The sequence below is a fragment of the Zingiber officinale genome, chromosome 9B (assembly GCF_018446385.1).
Source record: "Zingiber officinale cultivar Zhangliang chromosome 9B, Zo_v1.1, whole genome shotgun sequence".
Taxonomy (NCBI): Eukaryota; Viridiplantae; Streptophyta; class Magnoliopsida; order Zingiberales; family Zingiberaceae; genus Zingiber; species Zingiber officinale.
This window is the reverse complement of record NC_056003.1, coordinates 100872193-100883971: the sequence shown is the minus strand read 5'-3', so window position 1 is coordinate 100883971 and position 11779 is coordinate 100872193. Positions and strand designations below refer to the sequence as shown.

General features: G+C 34.9%; 1 long non-coding RNA gene across 3 annotated transcripts; it reads right to left on the bottom strand.

Moving 5' to 3' along the window:
• Positions 1-2630: 2630 nt before the first annotated feature.
• Positions 2631-11439, bottom strand: LOC122022714. Of its 3 annotated transcripts, XR_006123069.1 has the most exons (7): positions 10807-11439; positions 7808-7872; positions 7631-7725; positions 7439-7551; positions 3296-4932; positions 3076-3160; positions 2631-2990 (listed from the first exon to the last, which is right to left on the bottom strand). It is a non-coding gene; the product is annotated as an uncharacterized LOC122022714 (long non-coding RNA). The 3 variants fall into 3 exon arrangements; XR_006123070.1 differs by lacking the exon at positions 3296-4932; XR_006123071.1 differs by lacking the exon at positions 7439-7551.
• Positions 11440-11779: the final 340 nt, after the last annotated feature.

The following is an 11779-nucleotide window of genomic DNA, read 5'->3' as shown; positions in this document are numbered from 1 at the left end:
AATGATGAGAGAACTATTAGGATTTTTAAGAAATATTGAGGAGAAAAGAATTGTTTTATAAGAATAGTATTACTAATTGCAAAATAAAATGGGAATCGGAGTAATAATAATAATTAAAAAAAGAAATATGTCAATTTAAAAATGAATTATATTTAAGGCAGAATAAAATCTCATATAAAATTATGGTAGGCAATTAATGAGGAAATAAAGATAACTACTATAAATAGGAAGTGGAATCCATAATGAATTAATTGACAAGGTGTCATTAATGAATTAACAATACATTTATAATTAATCAATATTAATGATGCTAATTTAATTTTTTTTAATATCTTTAATTAATTAATCAATGGGCCCCAATAAAATTGGGGCCCTAGGCATAGGCCTTAATGGCCTATGCCTTGAGCCGGGCCTGCGTGCTAGAATAAAATGTCTCTCATAATTTATCTGTCTATATTTTATCATGGTACCAATAATACTGAGCCGTTTAAAGTGAACAATATCACTTTTCCTTCAACTATTCTAATAAAGAAGTTAATAAACCAATAAATAATTATCACATAAGTGAGATAATTTGCAAATTTTATTTTCCCTTGGACTTTGCTTCATTTTTCAGGACCACTCTAAACTTTCAAAATCATCATTTTATACTATAATTTCAATTTATTGTTGAAATATCCTAGTTAATGTGTTATCGTTAGGTAGTGTTTTAAATGATGGCAGAGGTGGCCACCTAAATGGGAGACGAGCATCAACTACACTACCTTTGCTTGAAGCAGTGCTTTAGGCAATAACCCACCTCCATCCGCCATGGATGTGCCTAGAACTACTACCGCAGCAGCTGTTTCACCACCGCGACACATTGCCTGGGTTCAGCGACGAGTTCAAACGCGTTGCATGAGCTCGAACGTGTCGTCTCTGATGTGTTACCCAAGCCCAATAATGAACCCTTAGATTGGTCCTGACGTGTCGTCTGAGATCGACAATGAACCTAATGATGAGGACACGTTGTGCGAGCTCAGATGCGTCGCTTGAGCCTGACGACCATAGTTTGTAAAATCGCGATCCTGGATCATAAGATCGTACGATCCGGGATCTAGGATCGTACGATTTGACGCTTCAGAGACACAAATCGATCCTGGATCGTGCAGAATCGAGCTTTACAATAGGATCAGAGCAGGATCGGTAGAATCAATAGGATCATAACAGGATCGGTAGGATTGTAACATGATCAAAGTGGGATCAACAGAAATTTTGAGAGGTCATAACTTTTGACTCGGATTGAACCACGAGACCTATAAGATATCAAATTAAAACTCGTTTAGAGATCTATAGTTAGTTTAAATTTTACCCTTGATCGCCCAGTTTTAAATCCAAAAAATATCATTTAAATCTTTTTCGGAGGACTGGAAAATTTTTAATCTTTTTTTATTACCTTTTTTCGTCATTTGTAAAGGTATGGTTAGGGTTTTAAGATTATTTAAACATCTGTTTAATTATTTTTGAGTTAGTTTTTTAATCAATAATATTTTATCATTTTTTCCCCCAAAATGATGTGTTTTTTTATGTCTATTATCTAGTATTCTACAGAATTAACGAATCTTTAGAAGATTATTCTCAGCGTTTATGTTTGAATCAAAGGATTCAATAGCTTCTATTACGTTAGATGTTTTGTTGCCCTTTAAATTGGCTCATCTTGTAAACTAAGGAAATATTATTGAGGTTGATTATTATTATTATTATTATTATTATGTTAATAGAAATTTTACATTTTTTATTTTATAAAATGAAAATATAAATATTACTGAGTGATACTATGCAGAATTGTAATTAAATTACTAATTAATTTAAATTTATACAAATAATAATATAATTTAATATGTTGAGTGTCGACAGTTTTATATATAATTTGAGGTCAAAATTAATAAATAAAATTGGTTTTTAGATATTCTGTTTAATTATTAATCATGTATCATAAAATTTCAAAGGTTGTTGGTAGGATCACATGATTTTACAATCCGATCCTGACTGATATGATTCTGACCTCAAATCGATTCTGCATAGAATCACGATTCTATAAATTATGCTCACTACAAGCCAAACAAAACGTCTGGACGTGCCGTGCGAGCCTAGACGCGTCACCCAAGTTGAGTGGTGAGCCCAAACACGTCGCCCAAGCCTAACGAATAACAAAGGGCTCGGACACGCCACTCAAGCCCAACGACAAGTCCAATCGTATCTCCTAGGCCCAACGACAATAACGTACACATCACCCAAACCCAACGACACATCCAAACATATCACATAGTCTAGGCGACGCCTAGTCTCGACGGTGTGTCAAACTCGTCACTTAACTATTTGTACACGAATATATTAAATTTAATTAAATAATTTTAATTAACTCTTAACTATGATTGAAATAAATTAAATATATTTAATTAAAACCTATATTAAAAATTATTTTATTTTTATTTTTAAATATTTAGATTAAATTTTTATTTTTAATTATTATATTTTATTAAAAATAAATATGATAAAGAATAATAACTATTTATAATATTACGTATAAAAAATAGTAAAAAAAAAAACTAACCACCTAAGCAACTGAGAGGTGGAAAAATCTTGTAAACTAGTGTAAATTCTCTATAGGTCATGTAATGAAAGAATAAGAGAAGTTTTACCAACAATTCATAGCAGAAGCCTTTTGTAAGGCCTTGAATGTGTTTGTGTCGGTCACAAAGGTGTTGGAATATGGAAAACAATTTCGCCCACTATTGAAGACTAGAAAGGTGGCCCTTCAGCTTCACCCTTTGTCATTTTCGTAAACAGCTTTGATCCGCATTTACTCAACCATAAACATCTTCAGAAGTTTCATGCCCTCAGCTTCATTTCCTCTAAGGATCTGATGAAGTCTTGGATTCTTTGTTTCAGCTCTGTGTTGAGCATTAGCATGTCTTGAGTGAGATGGGAACACGGTTGAATGGATCAGTCTGGGTTTACAAGACGATATTTTAGTTTTTTCATCATCAGACATGAGAAAAAAAAATGATTAATGATAGGAAAACTATACATTACCACTAAGCAAGTGCCTTTGGATAACCGGCCGGTCTACTTATATTCTTGATAAAGGTAAAAATGACAGGATCTCTCATCAGTTATACTAAACAAAAGTAATAATGTTGGTCAGCATCACAAGGAGAAAAATCATAAACTATTCACTGCATAAACATGAATTTATCTCGTGTTGCTTTACTAAATTAAGATTTTTTTTTTCAAGGAGTCGAGAAGGTTATACCTAGATCGGATCAAGGAATTCATTTGATATCTCTTCAAGCATAGCCTCAACATTCAATGCTTTAAAAGATGCTGATTTGGCTTTGAGACCAAGCAGAAAAAACTTCTGAATTACTTTACCATCTTCACCAATCTCGAAAGATGGATGGCCATACGATAAGAAAGTATCTTCTATGCACAATTGTCTTCCATAAGCGAGAATGCCTTGTGAATCACTCTTGTCCATCAATGATTTAAACTGTTTCAATTCTTATAAGTTATTGTTAATTTAGTGATTTTACTGTCATCAGAAAATATTATTATTGGATTAATTAATTATTTTCTCTTTTTCAGGTTGAAAGGGTAGCTACCATACTAATTCACTCTCTCTTGTAACCTGCTGATCTTCAACGGAGGTTTCGTAATATAAAAGATCCTAAAAAATACGAATTTAGAACCACACAATTGTTAAAACAAATTAGTGCAATGTTCATTTGACTTTTCGTATTATCTTAAATTATATTTTTATTTAATGTCTATGAATGTGCTATGAAAGATTGCCCAGATTTATATTCATATTGCAAGAGGTGATAAAAAGAATGTGTTTCCTGCTGTGGGATGGATGGACATACAATGAGATATCTCCTATACACGATTGTCTTGCATGAATAAAAATGTTTTGTGAATCAACCTTTTCTATCATGATTTATGCAATGTTAAATTTTTTGAAGTTTTATAAATGAAACAGTGTTTACATCTGCAGTTGATATTCTATCGAAAATTGGTGAACATAGTAAGGTGATCCAGGAGTTTGTTTAGCTTAAAGCCAAATAAGCAGCTTCTGAAGCATTGAATACTGAGGCTATTCTTAACAAGATACCAGATGAATTTCATAACCCGATTCAGGCTTGAATCGAGACAAGAAATTTATCTAGTATCTCTCCAAAAATAGCCTTAACATTCATTGCTTCAGAAGTTGTTGATTTGGTTTTGAGACCAAAGTGAACAAACTCTTGGATCACCTTATCATCTTCGCCAATAATCGAGAGAATATCAACGGTAGATGTAAACAACTATTTCATTTATAAAACTTCAAAAAAAAAAAACACTACATAAATCATGATAGAAAAAGTTGATTCACAAGATATCCTTATCCATGCAAGACAATCGTGCATAGGAGATACCTCTCATTGTATGTTCATCCATCCTTCAAGATTGCAACAAGAAATACATTCTCTTTGTCACCTCTTGCAATATGAACATAAATCTCGGCAATCTTTCATAACAAATTCACAAGCATTAAACAACAATATAATTTAAGATCATACGAAAAGTCAAATGAGCATTGCACTAACTTATTTTCACAATTGTTTGGTTCTAAATTCGTATTTTTTAGGATATTTTATATTACAAAATTTCCGTTAAAGATCAGCAAGCTGCAAGAGAAAGTGAATTAGCATGCTAGCTACCCTTTCAACTTGAAAAAGAGGAAAGAATTAATTAATCCAATAATAATATTTCCTAGTGACAATAAAGTCATCAGAATTAACAATAACTTGTAAGAATTGAAATAGTTTAAAAATCTTTAGTTTCAACTTTTGAAATTGCTGGAACTTTGTCTTGAATTATCCAAAGCTCTAACTCAAACTACAATAATCCCTTTTGAGGATGTAATATAAAATATATTAGTTATAAATTTATATTGGTTTCTCTATGGATGACAAAGTTAATATTCTAAGAAAACAAAGCATGGAATGCAGGGACGGGCAAAGATGAGACAACATTCTTCCCATGTACAATTGTTGAATGCATATTTTGTACTTAATTGAGTAAATATTGAAATATCTTAGAATAGATGTATCACTATTACTGGAAGCAATAAGTGTTATGTTAATAAAATATTAATCAATAAAGATCAAATTAATTAGATGCATGTTAACACCATTATTAAAATAAAGTAATCAAATCAAATTAATTAACTAATTCAACAAATAAAATTAAAAAAAAAACTATATTGAACCCTATTCTTTCTTGAGTCCATCGGCATAACCGTAGACCTCCCGAACCCTTTTTCCCATGGAGTGAATACTTTGTCATTATGACCCACACGCTATTGTTCTCTATTTTGCCTCGTGCCTCTTCCACCCATTGACCTTTCCCCCTTGCACCGAAGGTCAATGTTGGTGTTCCTTTTGGGCAACATGGAGAAATTTAGTGGCAAGTTGAATCTCTAATGCAAGCCAACAAATCTGTCACCAGAAGATGGAAGATCTCCATAAGTTGGTGAGTCGCTGCCACTAATGTCAGATTTCAACAGTTGCGGCTTTGCAGATCGCTAACCTATTTCCTTCCTGTCATAGCCCCACACCATGTAGCCCACACCAAATAGAGAAGAAGGTAAGATTACTTTAATTTTTAATGGTAAATTAAACTAATTGATTTATATGCAGATGCGGAGAAGAAGATAAAAGTAAGATTTATTCATTGTCGGATTTGATAGATCACTAATAGAGATTAATTTGATTAAATAATCAATTAATTAGTTAAGGATGTTAATTGAAGTCTAATTACAGTTGCTAATGACTTACATAACTAAACTGAAGATTAAGTATAGCTGAATCAAGATAAACTAATAAATTGATTTATTTAGGTTGTAAGTCAACTAATTGATTGATAAATCCTTACGCAATCACTTAATAATGTGCTACACCATGATTAAGAAGGTTAAATGAATACTTGATAAAAAGGGGAATAAATGGTTAACCTACTTAGATTATTTAGAGTTATTAGTATTATTCTAGTACTTAGTTTGTTTGGTATCTTATACTTGTAGGATTCGAGCTCGAGGTAGACCTTTGACTTTAAGACGGTACAGTTAGGACAATCTACAATAGAGGTGGATAGTTTCTTCTTTAAGCTCCTTAGATCTTTGATCTTAGTGCATGATTGTCTTTCATTTATGTTGATTAAGTAGCATTTACTTGCTTACCTTGACTCCACTCTATTTGTTTCTTGAGTTTGATAGTTACTTGCTTGAGTTTATTTTTAATCTATTTTGATATCTATGCAGTCTCATTGTTATTCATACTATGTTGTTTGTCATTTGCATTTGTGCTCTATGTTAATAATAGTATACCGTTGCATAATTGGCAGCTTATACGCTTGGGTGTGATTGTTTACTGCTTGCTTATTATTACATTTGTCCACAAGACCCATTCGTGGTAGCATGTTGTTGCATGCAGTCAGTAGCTAAATGGTTGCCTCACCCTGTCTACCCACGAAACACATTCATGGTAGCATGTTGTTGCACGTAGATAATGATCATGTGTACATCTAACTACCCACAAGAACCATTCGTGGTAGCATATTGTCCTTAGTATGTACACACCTGACTGCCCATGAGGCTCATTCCGGGTAAAATATTGTTCCCCGTAGTCAAGACTTGGTATGTGCAAGATTTGCATTGGTTATGTGATTATTATTGTTGTTTATTATACTTGATGGATTTGGTTAATTGTTGGTTATATTGACATCCTTGATATCAGATAGTAGGTAAGATAACCGGAGACGGTGTTATTTGGCATACCTGGTTATTCATGTTAGTAGATAGTTATGTTGTTGCTTTTGCTTTTATCAGCAGATATTTATATTGGTGCTCTTATTTACGTTAGGAAGTAACATTATACTGCTTCCTTTGATCTCCTTACACTATGTAGTTCGTGCACTATTCTTCTTATACCCGCCGAGTTGTTCGACTCACTACTTGTTTTTTTCCTATGACTTTTAGGTTCGTGTGACTCAAAAGTTCTCCCTGTCAGTCTCACTCAAGTTTGGATTCTCTTTTGAGTTGTTTGGTTTATTTTCCGCGACCTCTATTTACATTTTCTTCTTATATTTATTTTTCTTATACTGAGTCGTTATACTCACTACCCATGAAACAACTGCTAGAATATGAATATATATGCAGAAAAAAATCTACTTGTGTATGCAGACCAGTGAATTCAATATCCACATAAATTTTAAGAAGATTTCTAACTAGAGTCAAGAAACAACTGGTGTCCTTTAAAAAGAGCAGCAGTAGCAGAAAACCCACTGTAAGAATTAAAATTTGTAAATTGTGTTAAATTTTAGAAAGAAATTAAATTGAAAAAACTGAATTTCCAACCTTCTTTTTGGTAACCAACAATTTAGTACTTCAACCATTTTAGCTCTCAGATAAGGGTTCTTAAAATAAGCATGGCTCGCCATGAACATAATTATGAAATTCAAGAAATCATCCTGGAAATAATATGAACAATAATGGTTTTAGGTTCTTAATGTATTTGACACTAGAAACAACACATGAATAAACATATACCTGATGTGCAATGTTGAGTATTACCCAGGCACATTGGGGTATACATCATAAATCCATTATCAGAAAAATCAACCACATGGGACACGCCAAGGAACCTATAGGAATATTGATGTGTTCTCACCAATGAGCAGGATCCATTCATAGAAACAATTTTGAGTTTAGAGTTATGACAAGTACCATTACACGATGTCCTCTCTTGGCCAATGCTTTGGGTAAAGTTCTTGCAACATCTCCAACTTCACCTAAATGAAAACATCAACTAATTTAAGCACCAAGAATAACAAGTTCAAATTTCAAACAACTCATGTAATGGTTAGTACTAGAAGGTAAGTTTCTTCAAAACGAAAGGTCAGAACTGATTGAGAATGATGTGAAACCAAAAAATTAACCTCCATTGTCAAAAATATAAATTTTCAATAAAGATGATTTCATTCAGTCAATGTGAAACAAGCCAAAAAATATAAATTTTCAATAAAGATGATTTCATTCAGTCAATGTGAAACAAGCCATGCCTGTTTTAGACCATGGCGCGCATTCTGCAGCTACCACTATGACATTCATGGCATCTGGACCAGAGAGTCGACGATTTCTTGTTTTAGCGGAACTCCTTGTTGATTGTTTGATATTTGTGCATATGCTTCTGCAGAGACTCCAAGGTTCTCATATTTATTGAAATAAGATTTTGGCTCTTCGGCGAAACCTATGCCAGTCTGAGTGGGGGAGAATTGTGAGAGGCTGAGATTGGGAGATAGGCGAGGAAGGGGGAACAGCTAGGAGAGGTTGAGATTGTCCAAAAACTACAGGCTAGTGTAAGTTTGTAAGCGGTCGATGTTCATGTGACAGGCTTTTGAAAAAATAGAAGTTGGTTATGCGCGCGGCAACGTCAGCGGCCGCGGCAGCAACAATGTCGGCGGCAGCCTCCCAACTCGATCGGGCCGGCAGACACGGCGGTTGCTGCAGGAGGCGATCTGGGACGGACGGCGGAGAAAAAAGAATAAAAGAGACTAGGGTTACGATTCAGTGTTTGTGTCCTCGTTTTGGGCTGGGCTATAGCCCAAATAACCACCAAGTAATGAAATTTTACTATGGGACAAGAAAAAGACGTAACTACTAAGGGTGCCTTTGGTTTGCACGTTTTCTATTTTTATTTTTTGGAAAACGCACATTTTCTAGGAAATAGAAAATAACTTTTAGTCATTCTCTATTTTTCCAGAAAATGATATCTATTTTTTTAAAAAATAGATATGAAAAATACAATCCAAACACCATTTTTAAGAAACACGCATTTTTCAAAAAATGAAAATAGAAAATGCGCAACCCAAACGCACCCTAAGTTTTTACAGCATTTTACCATAAGGTGTACGTGGAAATTTGAAATTATCAAAAGATATACGCTAGTTTTGTATTTGCCAAACCCCATGTTAAAAAAAATGTAAAATTTCTTTTGTACACCTCCCGTCAACATCATATTTCGCCATCCCATTTTCTCAGACGTCCGAAGCACATTTGAATTATTTTAATTTAAAAATTTTATTGATGGTTCGGATGTTAATGGCGTCAACATCTTTATCCCTCCCTCTCTCAACACATGCAAGCCTTGCGCTTTTCTTAACTCTCTGATAGCAAAAAATCTTTCGCTCTTTTTTAGTTGCGAGATCGTCCCCCAACCGAAAGACTACGTATCTTCGTGGGTCCATCAGGCGACATCAACGGTTTCCAGCGAAAATCCACACTAGTCCCATCTCTATAGTGAAGATTTAAGGTTTCTATCAATACTCTCCTTTCATAATGGCGGAAGGAAGTGGGTCGGATATTTCATCCTCTGTTGTTAAATTATCTGCAAATGTATCACCTTCGAAACTATCAGATTTGCAAAGGCCCAACCAGTGTAGACAGAAAGTGCATTGGAGCAGCGTGTTAGGTCACTTTAATAGTTTTTATGAAACATCCATAAAGAAAGGAAGACATCATAGATGTATTATTTTACATAATCAATACATAGCACTGATCAAATAGTCCCCTTTAGTATTTTCTTGGACATACAAGATATGCAACATATCCGTAATATATTAGTCAATATTTCAAAATTAGGAATCAACTTCTCAAACCTTTAGATTTTCATGTACAGCTTATTATTGTGAATTTGAAGCACGAAGTAGTAGTTTAGTAAAATAAAATAGTTTGAAAATCTTAATATTTATTTATGTTAATCAGCTGATGGCCATGGTTATTGGGATATCATGACAAACGAGGGCCTGAAATGATCTCATATCAGGCCCAACGTGGATCTAATATGATAGCATATCAGGCCTAACATTGGGTCTAATATGGGATCATTTTAGGCCCTCGTTTACCATGATATCATCCTATATAATATTGATCTTGTCGTAGAAAATTACTAATCATTTAAGTTTTTCAGGTGTACTGGTTGCCTTTACAAGAAGAGGTGTTTCTTTGTTGCTTGGTATTGTAGACCGAGGCGCTTCGGTTTTGATCAATTCAACTAAAGCATTGGGTGACTGATTAACGCACAACTATCATTTGCGTAGGATCAAATTAATTCATTTATACTCAACCGAACCCCTTAACCTACACTAAGATAGTATAGTAGAGGACCGGGTCGTCTCTCACGTAGAACCAGTGGTAGGACATTTGCTCTCAAACGAAATCGAATAATGCGGATTTTGTTTTAGAATTTCTACAACTAATGCAAATAAGGAAATCCTAACTAACTAGCAAATATGAACTCACAACGTAGTGTCACTCTACGTTGTGAGGATCCTTTCTAGAAAAGAAACATGCATAAAGAAAGCAATAGTTAAACAAAGACAATTAACTAACAACTTAACAACAATTAAACAAAACCTAATTAAGCATAAGTGTTAAACTTGTACCACATTGTCACCCTATGATACAAGATCAACAATCATACTTAAACGAAACTAACATGCATAAATGAACTAAACATAGTGCAATCTATCAATCTAAGAAGCAATAAAAAACATAACAACCTAATTAAGCAAGAAAGTAAACTACATTAACCTTAAACAATTAACATGAAGGAAAACTAACAACTAAGCAATTCAAACATGAATCAAAACAGTAACTAAAGTATCCAAAATGCATAAGAACAAAGACAAAACAAATCAAACAAGGAAACAAACTAAGTTAATCACCAAATCCACTCCTCTGCGATCATACACCCATTCAATTACCCTTCGCCGTCACACAAAGGTCCCAGATCTGGAACGCCATCACTGGTGAACAGCACACAACGACTGCCCCTGATCACGACCAGCTTGCTTGACTGATCTGCCGGAATTGGAGTGCTTGTGCTGGAATTGGAGTACTTCTGCTGGAATTGGAGTATGCACTGAGATGGAACCTTCTGTTTGCGGAACACTGTCATCAGAAGATCCAACAACGTCAGTGATGAAGTTGAGAAGAAGCTCGCTGGAGAATAAGGCACAGTCGGATTCCTCTGCTGGAATCCTCTGCTTTCGGAACGCCGTCCACAGGAAGATGTCCGCTGAGGTAGGGATGAAGAAGGAATACAACACTCCGCCGGAGCTGTCCGCTCAAAGAGACCGCCGGAGCTGCTGTCGTCGCCGAGTTGAGCAGATCGGAGAAGAGGATAAATGGATGTGGAGGACCGGCCGGCGGCAGTGAAGGTAAGGAAAGAGCCGCCGGCCAGTGGTGAGGAAGAAGAAAGGAAGAGAGTGGCTAGCGGTGGATGAAATCGCGTGCCCTAGCCTAAGTCGCGAGGAATAGAAGTCGCGAGCAGGAGATCGTGAGTTCTGTTCGTCCGCGTGAAGGTAAGAAAAGGCAGCTTTTCTCTCATGCGATCTGGGCCGTCCATCTTGATGAAGGAGGTGGATGAAGATCTAGTCGTTTGATCTTGTTGATGAAGAGATGAGTAGTCCGGATCAAGTTGTCTTCTTGCTTGGATCCAATGATCTATATTATTTTAGATCTGGATCATGGGTAGGATTGCTTAGATCAGAATGAAGGAGCAAGATCTCTCTTGATCTAGATCAACGGTCCACACTGATTCAGCTTGACCTCCTTCGTTTGACCTTCAAATTAGGCCAAATTCGATCCGACTCAACCTTAATCCATGGCTCTTTGAATTTCCTACAAAACCACATA